The sequence below is a fragment of the Brienomyrus brachyistius genome, chromosome 1, assembly GCF_023856365.1.
Source record: "Brienomyrus brachyistius isolate T26 chromosome 1, BBRACH_0.4, whole genome shotgun sequence".
NCBI classification, from domain to species: domain Eukaryota; kingdom Metazoa; phylum Chordata; class Actinopteri; order Osteoglossiformes; family Mormyridae; genus Brienomyrus; species Brienomyrus brachyistius.
This window is the reverse complement of record NC_064533.1, coordinates 19,021,831-19,038,541: the sequence shown is the minus strand read 5'-3', so window position 1 is coordinate 19,038,541 and position 16,711 is coordinate 19,021,831. Positions and strand designations below refer to the sequence as shown.

The 16,711-nt window shown below is 46.6% G+C and overlaps 1 protein-coding gene across 7 annotated transcripts in view; it reads right to left on the bottom strand.

The window, feature by feature from the left end:
- LOC125742148 (zinc finger protein 521) overlaps window positions 1-16,711 on the bottom strand; it is a 123,584-nt gene that overhangs the window by 70,512 nt on the left and 36,361 nt on the right. The gene's annotated exons all lie outside the window — the stretch shown is intronic.

Genomic DNA, 16,711 nt, shown 5'->3' with positions numbered 1-16,711 from the left:
AATTTACAGAATAATTCGCCATAAATGCTTCTGCTGCAATTAGCCTTGTATGTGGTCACGTAATGACTTAGCCCACTGAGATTCAAAATGCAATCTTTCTGACATTTCTACCTACATGGTATGGGGTGCTTTAAGATGGATGCCCCGCATGAGGTAAATTAGTTCATTTTTATTATTTTCTGGAACTATTGTAATTATGGCTGCGGATTCCAGTCATTTCAAGAAGAAAATACACATAACCCAGCATATTTCTCATGCATATTTAAACTCTTAACCCTATTGCTGTCGGTTCCGACGATGTCTACCAGCAGTGAAAGATTTGACATGCAGCCGTGGAATTGTGTCTTTACTCACACAAAGGAATACATGTTACCGTGCAAATGAAGGCATTTAATCAAAGGTTTATTTTAAAGGGTTTTTTTGGGCAGATCAAAGTGTGACCATAACATCAGGAATGGCACACAACATGGAGGACACTGGGCACCTGTCTCTGGCCCAAAAGCTTGTTTAGCTGAAGCACACAGACTTGGCCACGGGCTACGGAGGGCCCGGCTCCCCCCAGACAGCCCCAGCCGAGGGGCTGCTGTAGGGGCATAGGCCTGGGGATACAGATCAGCCAAGACTTGGAAGGGAGAGCAAACTGTGTAGCATGAAGACCAAGGACAAAGCGGGCATGCCAAATGAGCCTGGGACTCCATCCTCAGAGCCTGTGCGAGTTTAACTGCAAACAAATCAGGGAGATGGGAGAGGAGTCTGCCTGATTCTTCCGGTTTGTGAGAGGCCGTCTCTCAGTGGTTGGGAGGATGGGAGAGCAGCGTTCTGACATACCGTGTCAAAATGTAAATTTTAAAAGTATAACGAAAATCACACTTTCTAGTCCAGCTGAGGTTGAGGTATAGTGAAAATTATTTCATATTAAGTCCACAATACTGTTCAGCCATTAATTTAGAATGACCTAGAGAGGTGTTCAAGCTCAAACATTCCTCTGCAGAAAAACATGTCTTGGGCTGCCAGATCGAGCCACTTGTGATTCACGATCGCCCTTCCAAATCCCCGAAAGCCGCCGGGCACGCTGGTGGGATTTTCGGAACCTTCTAGTTCTCTTCCTGTTCAAACAGCGATTGGCCGACGGAAACGTGGGAGAGACGGCCTGATGACAGACGGGGCTAGTTGAGTGCTGCTGGCTTCCTGTGCTTTAAGATGCAGTTTTTCAACACGAGCCGGGGGCCATTTCGGGTTAAGCCGTGTTCACAAAGCGCCCTTTCAATACCCGCCTGCACTGTGCAGTTTGCAGTAGGTGCTCCAAGAACTCTGACCATGGGTCATTCGCGGCTTGTAACTTTTCCGTAATTTTACAGGCCCCAAACAGGACTTTGGGACTCATGCCTTTCTTTGTTGTTTTGCTTTCACTAAGGGGAAAGAGGAAGTTATAGTCTCGTATTAATGAGGTCTACACAGGTCTGCTGACTCAGAGCTCTGCTTTGTAGTGGGTCTGGAGCCCCTTCACGGCAAGCGATCCCTTCTGCTGATGGAGTTTACCAGCCTGTAAGCGTGACTTCTGCACGTTGAGGCACTTATAAACCGGCACACTCTAGCTTCAGATCATCTGCCTCTTGGTTTATATGATGGGTACACTGGGTGGGTTACTGAAGCACCATGCCAAACACTGGTCTCTGCACAAGTTCAGGGGTCACGCAGCACTTCTTCCTGCTGGAACAGTTTAAGCCACCCTAAACTTCCTTGCCCACACAGAAAGGCTCTGACTGAGTCCTCACAGACAAAGCAAATTACGTGAGCTGGAAACAGGGGGAAAACAAGGGGAAGAGGAAAACATTTATTACAGACAAAGTACAAATCTTCTCTAGTGCCACAGTGCCATCAGAAGCTTACCTGAAAGACCACTGACACCCGCTCCCACAAGTGGGGTGCCTGTGTACAATCACATGGGGCACCCTGTGACTTTACTTGTTGGGAGTACAGAACTGACTGTAAGCAGAGAGCTGTGAAATATACCAGCAGCATGCCGTTCAGGTAGAGTGCTTCCCTCGGCCCGCTTATCAGGCAACAGCTTATCCTAAGGAAACAGATGAGAACATGCTCCTTCCAATGCACCTCTGAAATGTTCAAAAACACCCCCCCCAAACAGGCATACCAGATGGCCACCAACCGCTGGCCCGCTGCCCATATCGGTGAGCAATCATCTCCAACTGGCCGGCCGGGGTGGCTCCTTTCTATTTTTTGTAACCAGGGCCAGAGTGACCCAACCAGTACTGTGCTACCATACAAGGGAGTGAGATGAGCTCTCCACAGCAGGGCGCTCGTCCCCCGGGCTGAGTGTGGGGGAGGGACTGGAAGTCAAATCCTTCCATTACTGGGGGGGGGGGAGGGTGCAAAAATAGAAAGCTTAAAGGAAGGCAGGGGTTCAATGATGGTGAATGCCGTCTCTTAGATTATTAGTGTGTGTTGCCCCCTCCCCCAGGCAGAAAGAGTAATGAAACAAGCGTTAGAACCTGGAAACCTGTTTTTGGCTTTCTAGGATTGACGAGCACCTCAGCTGAAGGATGGCTGATAGAGGGATTGTGCCAGGCAATAGCACACCTGGGGACTCCAGGGGGCATCTCGCCTACACCGCGGCAGGTCGCAGTCAATGTATTCAGTTCTTATCCATGTGCATGGATTCCTGTCTCCCACTGCGGAGTGGGTCGCTGCTGTGGGCCGGTCACGTGATGGATGGATGGATACGCTTGGGTGGACTGAATGAGCAGATTCGTGATGGGCGACTTGAGGTGATATCCCTCAGAACCCCGGGCAGGATCTGGGAGCCCCTCAGCGGCAGGCCACTCACCATTTCCAAAAGACGCACTGGAACAAGTGTGTGAACACCAGCGGGTGAGGCTGGAGGGAGGGGGGCAGGGGGAGGGGGCCCTGGGGAGCAGCTGGAAAGAGGAGTAGCCGCGCCTTGTGCTCGCGCAGACAGGAATGCCTGTGATTCAGCAGCCTGAGTAAATAAAAGGGGGTCCTTATTCCTAATTTTGCTGGCCGGCCGCACAGAGGCGGCCTCTGAGCTGCTGCCAGAGGGGATGCGAAGCCGAGAGTTACACCCTGCAGCTCAAGGGCTGTCTTTGTTAGCCTGCCAGCCTTTCCTGAGCATCTCCTGGCCAACAGCCTGTCACATCCTGGGAGGAAGACCTCCATCTTAGGACCTGACATCCCCCCCCCCCCCCCCCCCCTATTTTTTTGTTTTTAATGTCTGCTGCACAGAACAAAACAACACATTCCCTCTGTTCGTGTAGGCTGAAGGACAGCTGGAAACCCGTTTGTAGCACTTAACATCTGTTTAGTCATATTTATGGGCAGAAGAGCTTGCCAACGAAAATCTGATACATTCGGGCTGAAATGAAGAGGTCTCTTTTAGGGATTGAATATTCCTGCTGGTGTCATCTGGGGGGAAGAGCTCTCTCTGAAAACCTGGTGAGGCGTAATACAGATTCTCAGTGTTACCGTCATAGACAAACATATTCCATTCTTTATGGGACTGAAAATGCAGTTCAGAAACAGTGGAACAGTGACAGACGGCAGCAGACACAGAATATATCTGGTTGCAAAAAGTGACCAACTTCTTGGCTGCCATCGCTGGCCATCCAAATAACCCCCCACCCCCCACCCAACTTTGGTTATATATCTGCCCGGTGCTCCTGCCAAACGCACTCACCCATCTTCACCCCACCCCTACCATGTGTTGCAAAATACTTCCACCCCCTCAAGCAGGACTTCTGTCCAGACATACACACACATGTTGGTATTCATATCTTTGTGGGGACCATACATTCATTTTTATGGGCAAAACCCAAATCCCAACAATGACAACCTTAACCCCTACCCAGCCCTAACCTTAACCATAAGTAATTAAACAAAATACAATACTTATGGTATCTTTAGTTTTTTGATTGCAGTCACAGATTTTTTATAAAACTGAGTTTCCCCTTGAGGACACCAAAAAAATGGTTCCCCCACATCAAAATAACAGGTTTTTATCACATTGTGGGGACACCTGGTCCCTACAGTGTAATATATACATGACCAACACACACACACACACACACACACACCCAGAGTGTCAGTTTCAGCCCCCAGCCCCTTCAGGCAGGACTCTCCCGTCAGGCCACACTTCAGACACGTCATTCTCTTCTTCCAGACAGAGCTCCCAATTTAACTTTTAGCACCCATTGTGTAACACTTATTCATACAAAACATGGGACATCTGGGTCTTGTAAACAAAAAAACATGGCTGTGCTGTCCCGCTGTATGGCTTCAAGGCAGAGCTGAGTAATCTACTGGATACACTGCAATGCTGCGATGCTTTTTTGGTGTTTTTTTTGGATGCCATTATTAATTGAAGTAGAGCCACCCCGGAATTGTTACGGACACTTAATGAACAAGACAAACAATGCCCCCCCAATTCAGGTGCCCGCATTTAATTGCCTGGCATAATGTGTGCTTTGGGTTTGAGAGCGTGACGGGTCTTTTAGGGTCACATACTGGGCCTGACATCTGCGGCTTTCTTTCATGTCCTGGCTGCTGGGGGGGGGGGTGGGGGGGCAAAACACGTATGCACACACACGTGCAGAGGGAGAGGGAGGGGGACAGACAGAAAGACCTGGACGTATGTTTTTCCACACAGAGGTACGAGCAAAGCAGGTGAAGGAAAAAGATACTCACATACATTCATATCTAAGAGCCAAAACGGCTCGTATCAGCACAGGGTAATTTACTGAGAAATAAATAAAATTATACATACAGGAACAGGGTCTCGAGATAAAGCATCTCATTTTCATGAGCATTATGACTTTGAACTTGGCAAGTGAGCCTTTTTCATCACTAGCTGTGATTTGCAAATGAGGCCAAGAGCTTCCTGGGTACCGACTCAGCAGCCACTGCACTGTGCTTTTTCCACAAACGGGATTGCAACACTGTTATTCCACAGTGAAGAATGCATATTAGGTCAGGGGGAACCCCTTCCAGGCACTCTTGACTGGGCATCAAGAAGTTCTGGAACTTTCCTGGTGGGCCAGTCTTGTGAGGGCTTGTTTTTCTTCTCCAACTGTAGGTATTATATAACTTATATACCAGGGGTGCCGAACCCATCAGTCAGTGTTGGCATGTCTCCAAGTCAATCTTAGTAGATGATTAATAGGTAATGCTTTATAGCGTTGATGGTGCTCCAGTTGATCCAGTTCACCCTTCCCCCCTCGGTTGGTGGCGAAATGCACAAAGGGGGATTCCTCCCCCCTCAGTCGGTGGCAAAATTCACCAAGGGGGACCACTCCCCTCTCGGTCTGTAGCTAAATATACCAAGGGTGACCACTCCCCTCTCGGTCTGTAGCTAAATATACCAAGGGGGACCACTCCCCTCTCGGTCTGTAGCTAAATATACCAAGGGGGGGTCCCAAGGGGAGTCGGTGGCAAATTCCCATGCTACTTTTTGTTGCCAGTCTGCCTCTGCCCCCATGCAACAGGATGGCTGCCCCTTTGATTTGATGGTCTGGTGGAAGTATAGCAAGCACACCATTCCTCCTCTCTTCTCTCACATCAGATGCAGTTGATGTCACCAATAAATGTAACAGCACAAGTAGCAAGGCAAGGGTCTGCAGCTATAACTGAACAACTGGTATATTCAAGTAAAATGCTCTTCTTCTCATTATGAGGAGGCCTGTTCCTCAAAAATATTGTAAACATATTTTGATATATTTTGTTATGTGGAGACATTGAGAGCAACTCAAGATTTGCCTTTGTATGTGGCTGACAGGATGGCGCCGAACAGGAAGACACAGCAGTTTGGTTTTGGCGAGAGCTCATCTGTCCTCTGTGGCATAGGCACAGCAAACTGTGTGAATGGGGCTGACTGTCTTATTCCAGTCTCTGAGATAATAGGCCTCTTGGTCCCACAATAACTCTGGGGGACCCAATGCATGCTCCTCCCTTTCTGTTGGGGCGACAGACTAAGGTGAACCCCCAGCGTCGTGAGCTACATGAACTGGGCGACAGTGGGGCCTCGCACAGAACTACTGCAGCGCATAATTCCATCATTGGCATCATTATCATTAAGCAGACAGCCCAAGTTCCCAGACCTGATTTCCAGGAGATTTATTAAATGTTTCAGGGAGAGGACACACTACTAATAGGTTGCCAAGGCAGAGTAGAGGAGGATGAAATGGCTAGAAATTTGGGAAAGCCGAAAACCACAGCTTAATTGTGGAAAACTGTACTTCAGCATTATACTTTCCGTCTCATTTGCCTCGTACACATGACATTACGAGCTCTGTGCAACTGGCCGCTGATGCGTCTCAGGCTCTGCAGTTCTGTGACATTTTGGCTTGTTTCAGGACGTTCGAGAGTCCATGTCTCTTTTTGTAGAACTTGTGGATGTGCCGAGAGCCTCGGCTGTCTGCACAAAGCAATCTGGTCTCCCAGAAACACACAGTTCTGTTCCTTTATAGCTGTTATACAGGGAACGACAGGAACCCAGCACCGTCCATACTGATAGTATAGTGAGGAACACACAATGAATAAATATAATGTTAAAGCTGCTTTAGAAGGAGGTGGGATCATAAATGTGTTTTGTAGTTTAATTTTAAAAACAAATTTCTCTGATTAAATCTTCGGAGAATACAAAACATACAGCAAAGATGTTTATGTAGCTTAAACAAAACAAAACTAAAAAATCTACAAAAACAAGAACAAATCAACTTTTTTTCCACCATTAGCAGGGACTCGTTAGCAACAAACACCCAGGGAATAGAATCTGTTAATTGATCTGACGGAGTGCCGTATTTCCGGCGCATAATTGGAACTGCAGGAATTTCTCACGGAAAAGGTGAAAAAACTGTAGGTTTGTGTTTTAATTCGGCTCTCAGATGAGACGAGGAAGGCCTAGGAAAACCTGACAGCCCCATGCAGGTACTGTCGGACGTTCATTTCACCTCAAGAAGATCAGCTGATAGGGAAAGGAAAAATCAAAAGATTAAATGTCCTAGATAAGAGATATATCACAGTTACTATTCATCTCCGAACAGGGTCATAAGGGGAACAGGTAACATATACAGACACTTCTCACTTAATGACCTACCTGTTTAACGACCACGTGAACAACCAGTCGGAATTCTATGCTGTTCAGTATGCAAACTTAGGTAAGGTATATTAGAGCTGATTTCTTCTATTCTGTTTACTACAGTATACCATACAAAACTGTATAAACATTTCTAAATATACTAAAAATGCTTTAAATGGTGTAAAGGTGATATTAATACAATATCTAAAGATGGTTGACACAAGCCCACTACCAGTACAGTATGCTTGAATCGGTATCGGTAAGGGGTGGCTCCGCACTTATCAACCAATTCGCTTAATGATCTAGTCGTAGGAATGTGAGAAGTGTCAGGAACATAAAATTTTTGTATATAAAGGCAACTGGTTCACAGAGGTAGGGGAAGTAGTACTACCTCTATTTTTGAGATTAGATTATGAACACATATCTCTGAAATAACTCACTACTATAATTTACTGTTATTTAAAAACACATTTTCTCTCTTCTTTGAAAAAAATTGCATTGTATCTTCATACTTTTAGCCATTAGTCACCCCACTTTGTATATCTATAAAAATGACTGCTGCCAATTACCGGAAAGTCAAGCATTATTCAGTGACTGAGCAGTTATCCTTAACTAAACTGCTTGTATAACACACAATATTTATCAATGTGCTTGGTAATATCTAGTCATTTTGTAAGGTGGACATACGTTCTAAGGAAAAGGGGAAAAAGAAGTTAGACTGCTTGCTGGCTCTTACACCAGCAAGGCTGTGGTGAGAGGCGGTCGCTGCCGGTCTACGCAGGCGGACAGCAGCGCCGTTCCTTTTGGCATGAGGGGCGGACCGGGCTGCGCGGGTGGACTTCGGGCTGAGGCCTCCTGTGGCATGGGGGTGGAATCGGATGGCTTCCAAAGGTGCCCCCCTCGGAGGAGGAGCGCCAGCGAGGCCGTTTGGTGTCAAGGTGGTTATCAGCCTCTAGTGTGCCTGTTTTATGAGTTCACGTCTTCTTGTTTTTTTTCTACTTAATCATTAAAAAAAGGATAATAAAAAACAAAAGAGCAGAGCTGCTGCTCAAGCCTCTGGATAGGAAAATGATTTTATGTAGTTGGCTTCATTTACATCCTGTGCAAGGTCCTCCAAGCGGCCTGAGGTGTCTTATCTCTGGCAAGCAGCAGTCAGAGCAGTTAACGCACCCTTTTGTGTTTAGAGACAGCCTTATCTTATCCCGGCGATCTATGCACGACGAGGAAAGCCCCACATTGCTGGGATTACCGCTGCACTGACAGCACTTTGCAGACAAGGCCTAATAAAGCATGCGACGGCAGCGGCTTCTGCGTGCGTGGCCTTGCATGCTAACTGATGCCATTCCTGGGTTTAGGCCAAGTTGGGGAAACCGGCGGGATACGCAGTGAGGCAACCCGCACCAGAAACACCTGAATAACACTCCAAAATCACAGTGCGCTGCAAGCGGACCAGAGGTGAGGCCGTCTCTGAATACACCCTGTAGGCTATGCAGGGTATACAGTCGTTTGGCACTGCTGTCCGTCAAATGACAGCCCTTAGGCTTCCACTTCACTGGTCACCTACTGATGCCAAGCCCTGCTTTTAATTTACTCCCTCTCACCAAACCAAAGCTCCACAAAAAAAAAAACACATTTCCAGATGTGCTTAATGTAGGTTTCCTTCGCCTTCACCCTCTACCAGCCACTGTAACCAATGTACTGGACTTACATCGGCATACTGTGCTAGATACTAAACTGGCGATGTTGAACTGGCACACCCCAGGAAAGAACAGCTACCACGCGAGCTTAGAACATCGATGATAGAGGTCACTGTGTACCAACTGCAGCAGGGGGGCTTTACAGATATGATATTGCCGTTACATCTCCATTCATTCAACCCTCTTTGTAGCACGAACACACGAATGACACAGATTTTTGTCCGCCTCGTTAAATCCACAACGGCCATTTGTTATTATAAACATGAGCACACTCCTCGCAAGAAGCAATGAGCAACAGGTCTTTGCAGATGGTCACGTCTGAAAGCGGGGATTTCACAGATAGGTGCAGCACAATGTGACATGCAGGGAATGATGAGACCGGTCAGCATCGAGCAGAACACAAGCTTGTATTCTCACAGCCAGAGACCCTTTCACAGGACGATTGCTCATTTCAGCTGTAGACCATGTCAAACCCTGGCTGGCACAGTATGATAGTGATTTGCATGCCTTAGACATCCCTTTTCTACTGAACAGGCACCCAAATGAAGGAAACGAGTTGTGTGGCAAGCTTGCTAGTATGATCAGGTTTCAGTAAGAAGCTTAAGGGAGGTGCCATTCACTGGCACTTGAGGGGAAGAGCTTCTGAGGGGCAGGTACTCATGGTGCAAGGCTCCTTGGGTAGCTCTGGCTGCACAGAGATCCAAGTGAGTATATCTTGCCCAGTTTTTTAACCATTCCCCCACCCAAAACATAAAGAGGCTCCTCCAGGCAGCCCTGCCCCCTCCAACCCTGCACCTCCAGAAAAAATAAGAAGGAGGGGGTGGGGGGGGCGCCAGACTGACTTGCCTCATTCAGTCCACCATGCTACGCAAGGCTGGTCGAGGGAGGTGTCAGAGTAGCCAGTCTGGCTTCTACGCCCAGAGATGAGGCAATGTGTCATTTGTCACTATGCCTCATGCTGCCAACGCACCGAAGCACGTAGGGACACCGGAGGGGGCAGATTCGGGCTGTGCCACCAGGGCCTGGTCCCAGACCCCTTTTCTGTCGTCTGGACATCTGCTACGGCTCCATGGCCCACAGCCCACAGGGAAGGGGAAAAATCGCTCGTTGCTCCGTTCACATTACCCCCTTTCCCAGAGTGCAGACACCACCGCTGGACCCCGGCCCAGACCTCACTGCAAATTCTGGCCGCAGGGGAGACCTAGAAATATTAACTGCTATGGGACAGCGGAAGGGGGACTTCACTTGCCGAACCCTGGAGCAACTGAAGAAAGCCAAGACGAAGAAGAGGGGGGATTTCCATTGCCGCCAAACCACCCCAGCTTTCTACCTCTGTTTATTCTGGACAAAGCTCAGGGGCTTTTTGGTGCCCAGAGCTTCCATTTGAAAAGGTAGAGGTAGCAGATGATGGCTCCAGCCTGCCCCATACCACGTGGCCATTAGCGACCTCCAAACAAAGCTATTACAGCTGGACAAGGAGCCACAGCAAAACCATCCACATAGCCATCGATTTATCCCAATGCTGCCTCACAGTGGAATTTAGCACAGGACAAAGTTTGTGGGATTTCACCCGAATGGCTGAGCTAAGCATTGCACCAGGCAAACAATTTAACCTAATGAGGTTAGTAGCAGTATAAAGAGAGCTAGAACACTTCACACACTGAGCCCCCCAGCGGATTAAGCCTAAGAACCATCAGAGTACTGCGTGTGGAGAGCCAGGTGACATGGAAGGCTGACCAGGCCCATGTAAACTTGAAAGACCTGGCTGGATGGGGAGCTCTTCTTGGCATTCAGCTCTGGATGCACCTCTTGAGGCTGCGCCCCCCCCCCCCCCCCCCACCCTCCCATCCAGTTTCCCCCAAGGAGGGCGCCCCTTTTACAGGCTGATGGAGCGGAGCGTCCCTCATAGATCCATGTATATCCTGCCCCCAGTGAGACAGTGGGGAGAAACCGGTACCCCTGCTCTCTCCACAACTGATCTCAGCATTTATACACAAATGATGTCCAGTGCTACTTAAAGTGTCAGCTTAATAAAACGTGTGCTTATTTGTGATCAATGCACAATGCTGAGAAGGAGCCGGCCAAATTGTGGCAGCTGCACCCAGGGCCATGCGGCAAGCAGCTTGGGTGGACCAGGCCTCCACATAGAGCACTCCTCTCGGCTAACCACCCCTTCTGCATTTTTAACAAAGTACCTGCCTGGCGCTTTCAGACAGGATGCACTCAGATCTCTGGCGGCCTTCCTCTCCCGCTGATCCCTGTCCTCTTTTCAGCTTGCCTGCAGCTGTCAGTCTTCCCTCACTACTTGTTTATTCCACTTTCCAAATTGTCCGACCACGAAAGCCCTTGGAAAAATAAGTAGTAGAACCAATATGATGTGGAAAGAAACCAATGTACACATATTTAGTAGCCTTTCTAAAAATTAACGATTAAGCAAAAAAATCTGCAGAGTAACGAAAAAGCCGGCTAATTACATAGGCTAAAATGTTAAGTTAGCTCTGCAGCTTCCCGGATGTGGTGTGTATTAATTACAGTCCCCGTTGTGAAGATACGTCAGGCGCAGCATTAATATTTCACTAACGGCGGACATCTGAGGACACTGCTAATGGTATTTTGTTGTTTTCAGCCTCACAAGTAAACTTGTAATTTTCTGGTGAAGTGGAGAAAGGAAAAAAAATAAACAGCAGAGATCTCCTCTGAAAGCGCATGGGGGGGGGGGGGGGGGGGGGGGGGTTCGGTGCCTGCAGATATAGCAAAACCCCAGCAGTGGCTGAAGCTTCTGCATTAGCATTCAGAGCAAGAAACTTGACATCTGACCTCCCCCCAACCCAAAGCAAACCCCTCCTGATTAATACTGTTTGGTTTGGTTCTGATTCCTCCCCCAAACGTGTCCCGCTTGTCACTTGTAAAGGGAGGTTGGACAGTGTTGAAGGCAAGAATATGGACGGGAAAGAGATGGGGGGGAGGTAACGGGGAGAAGCACACACACACACACACACGCACACACACACACGCACAGGCATCAACTGAAGCAAGACCGTGTATTTTCATGTTTCCCTGTCGAAACCGTCAAGACATCCTACCCTTCCGCGTTTGATTCCCTGACACTTGGCTGTGGTTGAACAACAACCCGGTCATATTCATTAATAATTAGTGCACACATGTGTGTCTGTGTGTGTGTGCTGGAGATGCACGGGTGGGGGCTGAACAGGAGTCGGTGGGTGCGAGACAGAGAGGGGAATAAGGCCTGAAAGCAACAAACTCTTGACTTTTCTTTCTTTCTTTGGTTCCCTCCCTTCTCAGTTTTCCATGTCTCCATGCCAAAGCCGTGTGGGGCTTCATCGCAGCGACAGTGCTGCAGATGTCCTCTAATCATTAATCACAATCGTAATACATTCCAGATGAATAAACAACTTCATCCCTGCATCGCGGGCCGCTCCTCCTAAGCCTACACATTTACAACGGGGCTCTTCCTGCCAAAGTTTCCAGCCGGCGTAAGAAACGGCGTTATCTGCTCCTACCGCGACAGCATGGCTGGATTACATGCACCCACCCCCCTCCCTCCCTAGCTAACTGTCCTCAGTCCCACAACCCCCCCCCCCCACCCTTTCATTGACAAACTGCCACTGGACTTGTATTATCCAACATAAGAGGCAAATTTCAATCAGAAATTTTGAAACAGAACACCGTGTATCATCACAGGTAAATATCAGGGTGACACTCGCCTTAAAAGCCAATAATTCCTGGTCCTTGTTTCTTCTCACATGTGTTGCCTGTTTTTATTTATCTATTTTGCACCACAACCAGACAGTTACAGGCTTGGCATGACTAATGTTGAACTTTAAGATGTAGTGCTTAATCTGCAGCAGAGCCAGACCTACGATATCAATGTCTATCAATATTCATTTTGTATTCAGCGTATGATGCCTGCCTCTGTGTTACAATTAGAGTTAATTTAAAAGTAACAGTAATGTGATTTTCTGGTAATAAAGCCAAGTCAATAAAGGGCAGAAAGGAGAAATCTTTGGGGAATCGATCCGTCGAGGTTCTTTTCCCCACATTAATGTGCACATAAAGTTGTCAGGTGCTTGATGGATTTACGACTTTTCAGGAGAGGCCACCTCGTCCTAAGTTGGCTGAGGGAGAAAGGGATGTGCCAAGCGTCTCCGGCATTTAACTACTGCCTTGGACAAACTGGAACATTCTGGAACAGAATGGACAAGCAAGCTGGTTTCCTGTTTTGTCCTAACTGGAGGAGAGGTGCCATGTCTATAGCCTCAGAAAACCAGCACTCTCATGTTCTGCAGCAAATGACCTCCTAAGCCTTCAACATGCAACCTTTTGGTTTCAGGACCTTTGCCTTTAACCATCATGGTGCCTGCTACTTTGGGCTCTGGACAGTTCACCCTATCAGGAAGAAATGCGGCATGCTATTCCATTAATATTTATCTCCAGTGGTGATTGGTAATATTTATACCCCTGGTGCCAAGAAATCGAAGAGAGGGGAGCCTTCACTGTCTCAGAAATTCCTTTTTAATAGTGTGACATGGGGAAAAGGATAGGACTTTATTAAGCTTACTTCCTCATCGTCATGCCTAGAGGCAACAGCCTGACAAGGGATGCCAGAGCTTTGTGAGGGAGTTGGAAAGGGCAAAGAGTGAGCGTACGTGTGCTGGTCTTTGTGTTGGCAGCAAGGGGGATTTCATCTAGTAAACATCAGCTAAACTTTTTGACCAAATGTTATTGGTACTGGATGGAAAGGAAAAGTAAGGTAAGGAACCCCCCACCCCAACATTTAATTTAGTTTCAGTTTTGTTTCAGTTCTCTTTCATTCAGATATATTCCATTCTTAATTTACATTACTACATTCCGGTTAATTAAAAATTCCAGAACTATACACTGACCATTCAATGGTGATTCCGTAATTGGAAATTACGGTTTATTCCTAGAAATCAATCCACAGCTGAAATTAAACACAACTCTGATGAGTATTTATATAGGTAGGAGAACAAAAAATACTACTAAAAAAGAAAACGAACAACAAAAGACACATGATTACCACATAACAAACGCACCTTTACAAGGGTGCTTTTTGAATTGTTTATTTCATAGATCACAGCCAAATTAATAACATGAAATGAGTTTTGTGTTGGAGTTGAAACATCCCATTGGAACCGAGCCCTTTAAACTCTATAAATAATACACCAAGAAGTTTCTATGAGCTTTTAGCTAATCGACAGTGTTTCATGCAGATTGCAGCCAATATGATACTGAAAATCTGTTTTATTATAACAAGAGTACCAAGGATATGAAGGCACATACACTCACACACACACACACACACATAGAAACAAAAACAAAATCTTATGAGGACAAACTGCACTGTGCACGTATTCATATCTTTATGGGCACTCTTCATTCATTTCTAAGGGGACAACCTTAATCCCAACAATGGCAACCTTAACCCCTACCCAACTATAACCTTAAGCATAAGCAACCAATCAAAATACAAGATTTTTGGCATTTTTAGTTTTTTGATTGCTTTCACAGATTTTTATTAAATTGAGGTTACCCCTGTGGGGACTGAAAAATGTCCCCACAAGTTAAAAAGTTACAGGTTTTTCATATTGTGGGGAAGTCTGGTCATTTCAGTGAGTCAAATGCAAGCTGGTTTACTTGTTTTTCCCTTCTGGGTAGAAAAAAAAAATGGCCGGCCTTTATAGGGAAGCGGCTCATATCAGAAATCCACAGCGGATGGCCTGCTGGCACACTGGAGATTTTAAGGAACTGCAGAAATGGCCTAACTATTAGAGAGCACTACAGCATTGGATCACGCTTCAAAAAGCGATACCAGTTCTGGGCACAGGTGCATCCATGAATGAGGATCAAATACATCATCTTTGCTCTGTGTTGACACAGTACCACCCTAATTTCAACTGGCGTACCCCATTTTCCTCACTCCTCTTTTACAGTAAAGTACATGGAGTAGAATTATATACTTGAGGCATGGAATTTATGAACTTGCTAGAAGGCAGGAGGTGATATGAAAAACCATCATATCTGTGTAGAGATGTTTCGGTTGCCAAGTTTGTAAACTCCCCATTGTGCCCCATGTCTGAAGCTAGAAACTTAAATGTCAAAAGCTGTGGTGAAAAAATGACAAGTAATCCTGTAGATCCAGACCTTTGGTTATTCTGGGGTTTTAAGAGGGCAGGTACTGGACAGAGGACTTTCCAGTAGTCTCCACATCACTCCGCCACACTGCGGAGATCGATAATGACAATGGATCAACAACTGACAAGCACTTAACTTTCTGTGGTTTTCACAGTGGTCGCATGATTTCATACAGTCTAGCGAACTGCAGTTTCTGGAAAGATCCCATTAAGAGCAAGTTTAGGGGGAAGACATTACTGTAGCTTCTGATTGGAGACTCAGGTGAGATCGTTAGAATGGTAACCTAAAACAGGAATGGAGCTTTTATTTCTCCAAAGTAGTCTTTCATGTTTCTACCAGGGTATCCAGACTTGTCTCGTAAAGTACTGCTTAATGATTTCTTTATACATTATACCACTGCTGTAACACTGGTGAGGGGGATATCTATGCTATAAAGAATTCTATTGGTTTCTCAAAATCAAAAAAGAATAAATTGTTTAAAATATTTCATTTTATTAAATTGAAGCATCTAGGATAGTATAACTATAGGTTGTTATGGAGAAATCTGCAGTGTTTTGACTAAAGTCCTTTTAAATAGAATAGGTAATATTGGCAAACCATTTCACCATCATATAATCCATCTCCATCAGTCAAGGTTTACACTCCACATATCAAAGCAGTAGGCTGTGTCATGTCACAGACTCCCTGTAACCTAAAGCACTTGACAAGCCCACCAATGTAAAGGGTACATAAGGCTATGACACAGCTCTAGATGCCCGGGGATCTCACGACTCCCAAAAACCAGAGAAGCTTCAGGAAACCAGAAACTTAAAGGGAACGCTTTTCCTGGAATGAGAAGGCAACTTTGCTTTTTGCAAGGTTAGTTATTCCACCAGAATGAATGTGACTCACTGAGAGGACCACACTGGAATAAACTAGCTATGCTGAGATTACTACAATACCTCAGTCCTTCTTTGAAGCCCTCTGAAGAGCTGCCTTCTCGTGCTTCAGAACAATGTGCTCTCAGATCATGTATTCCCAGCCTTCAAAGACTACCACAAGGGGATAGGTTTCTTTAATACATACCCACACAACAATCCCTTGCTTCTTGGCAACCATTAAATTTTAACATATTTACAATTGCACAACCAGTCCAAGATCCTCTTTTTTGGAGGAAGCCAGAAAATTAACATTATTTTTTTTCTGTTTGTTTGTTTGTTTGGGTAAATGAGGGATAACTTTGTAGTTGCCTTTCATCTGAGAGAGGCGACAGAAGGGGGAAACGGATCCTGGGCTTAGCACAGGCAGCCAGAAGTGGAGACGGGCCCAGAGGTACGGACCTGACCCAACCCAACCCCCCCCCCCCGAGAGTCATCGCCTAAACATGAGGCCCTGTCACTGGGCCCTCCTGGCACCCAGGTCATGTGACGGTGCCGTCAAAAGTGACTTCGCGGGAATCTCCAGCGTATCAGAACACTCTCTTACAAGAGGCGAAAAAATGGAAAAAATAGAAAAGCAACTTGGGGGGGGGGGGGCGGTGCTGGGGGTCAATCTCAGTGGTCAGATATCCAAGCTGTCCCAGCATGTGTCGTTTAGCCCTGCTACTGCAGTGAAAAAGAAAATGTGTAGTCTCACACAAAATAAGAAGAAAACAACCCCATGCGCATAACATATGGAGCCGGCCGTTCATAGGTGCCAGCGTGTGGAAGTGAACACGTGCGCACGCACATGCACACACACACAGAGCAGGCCT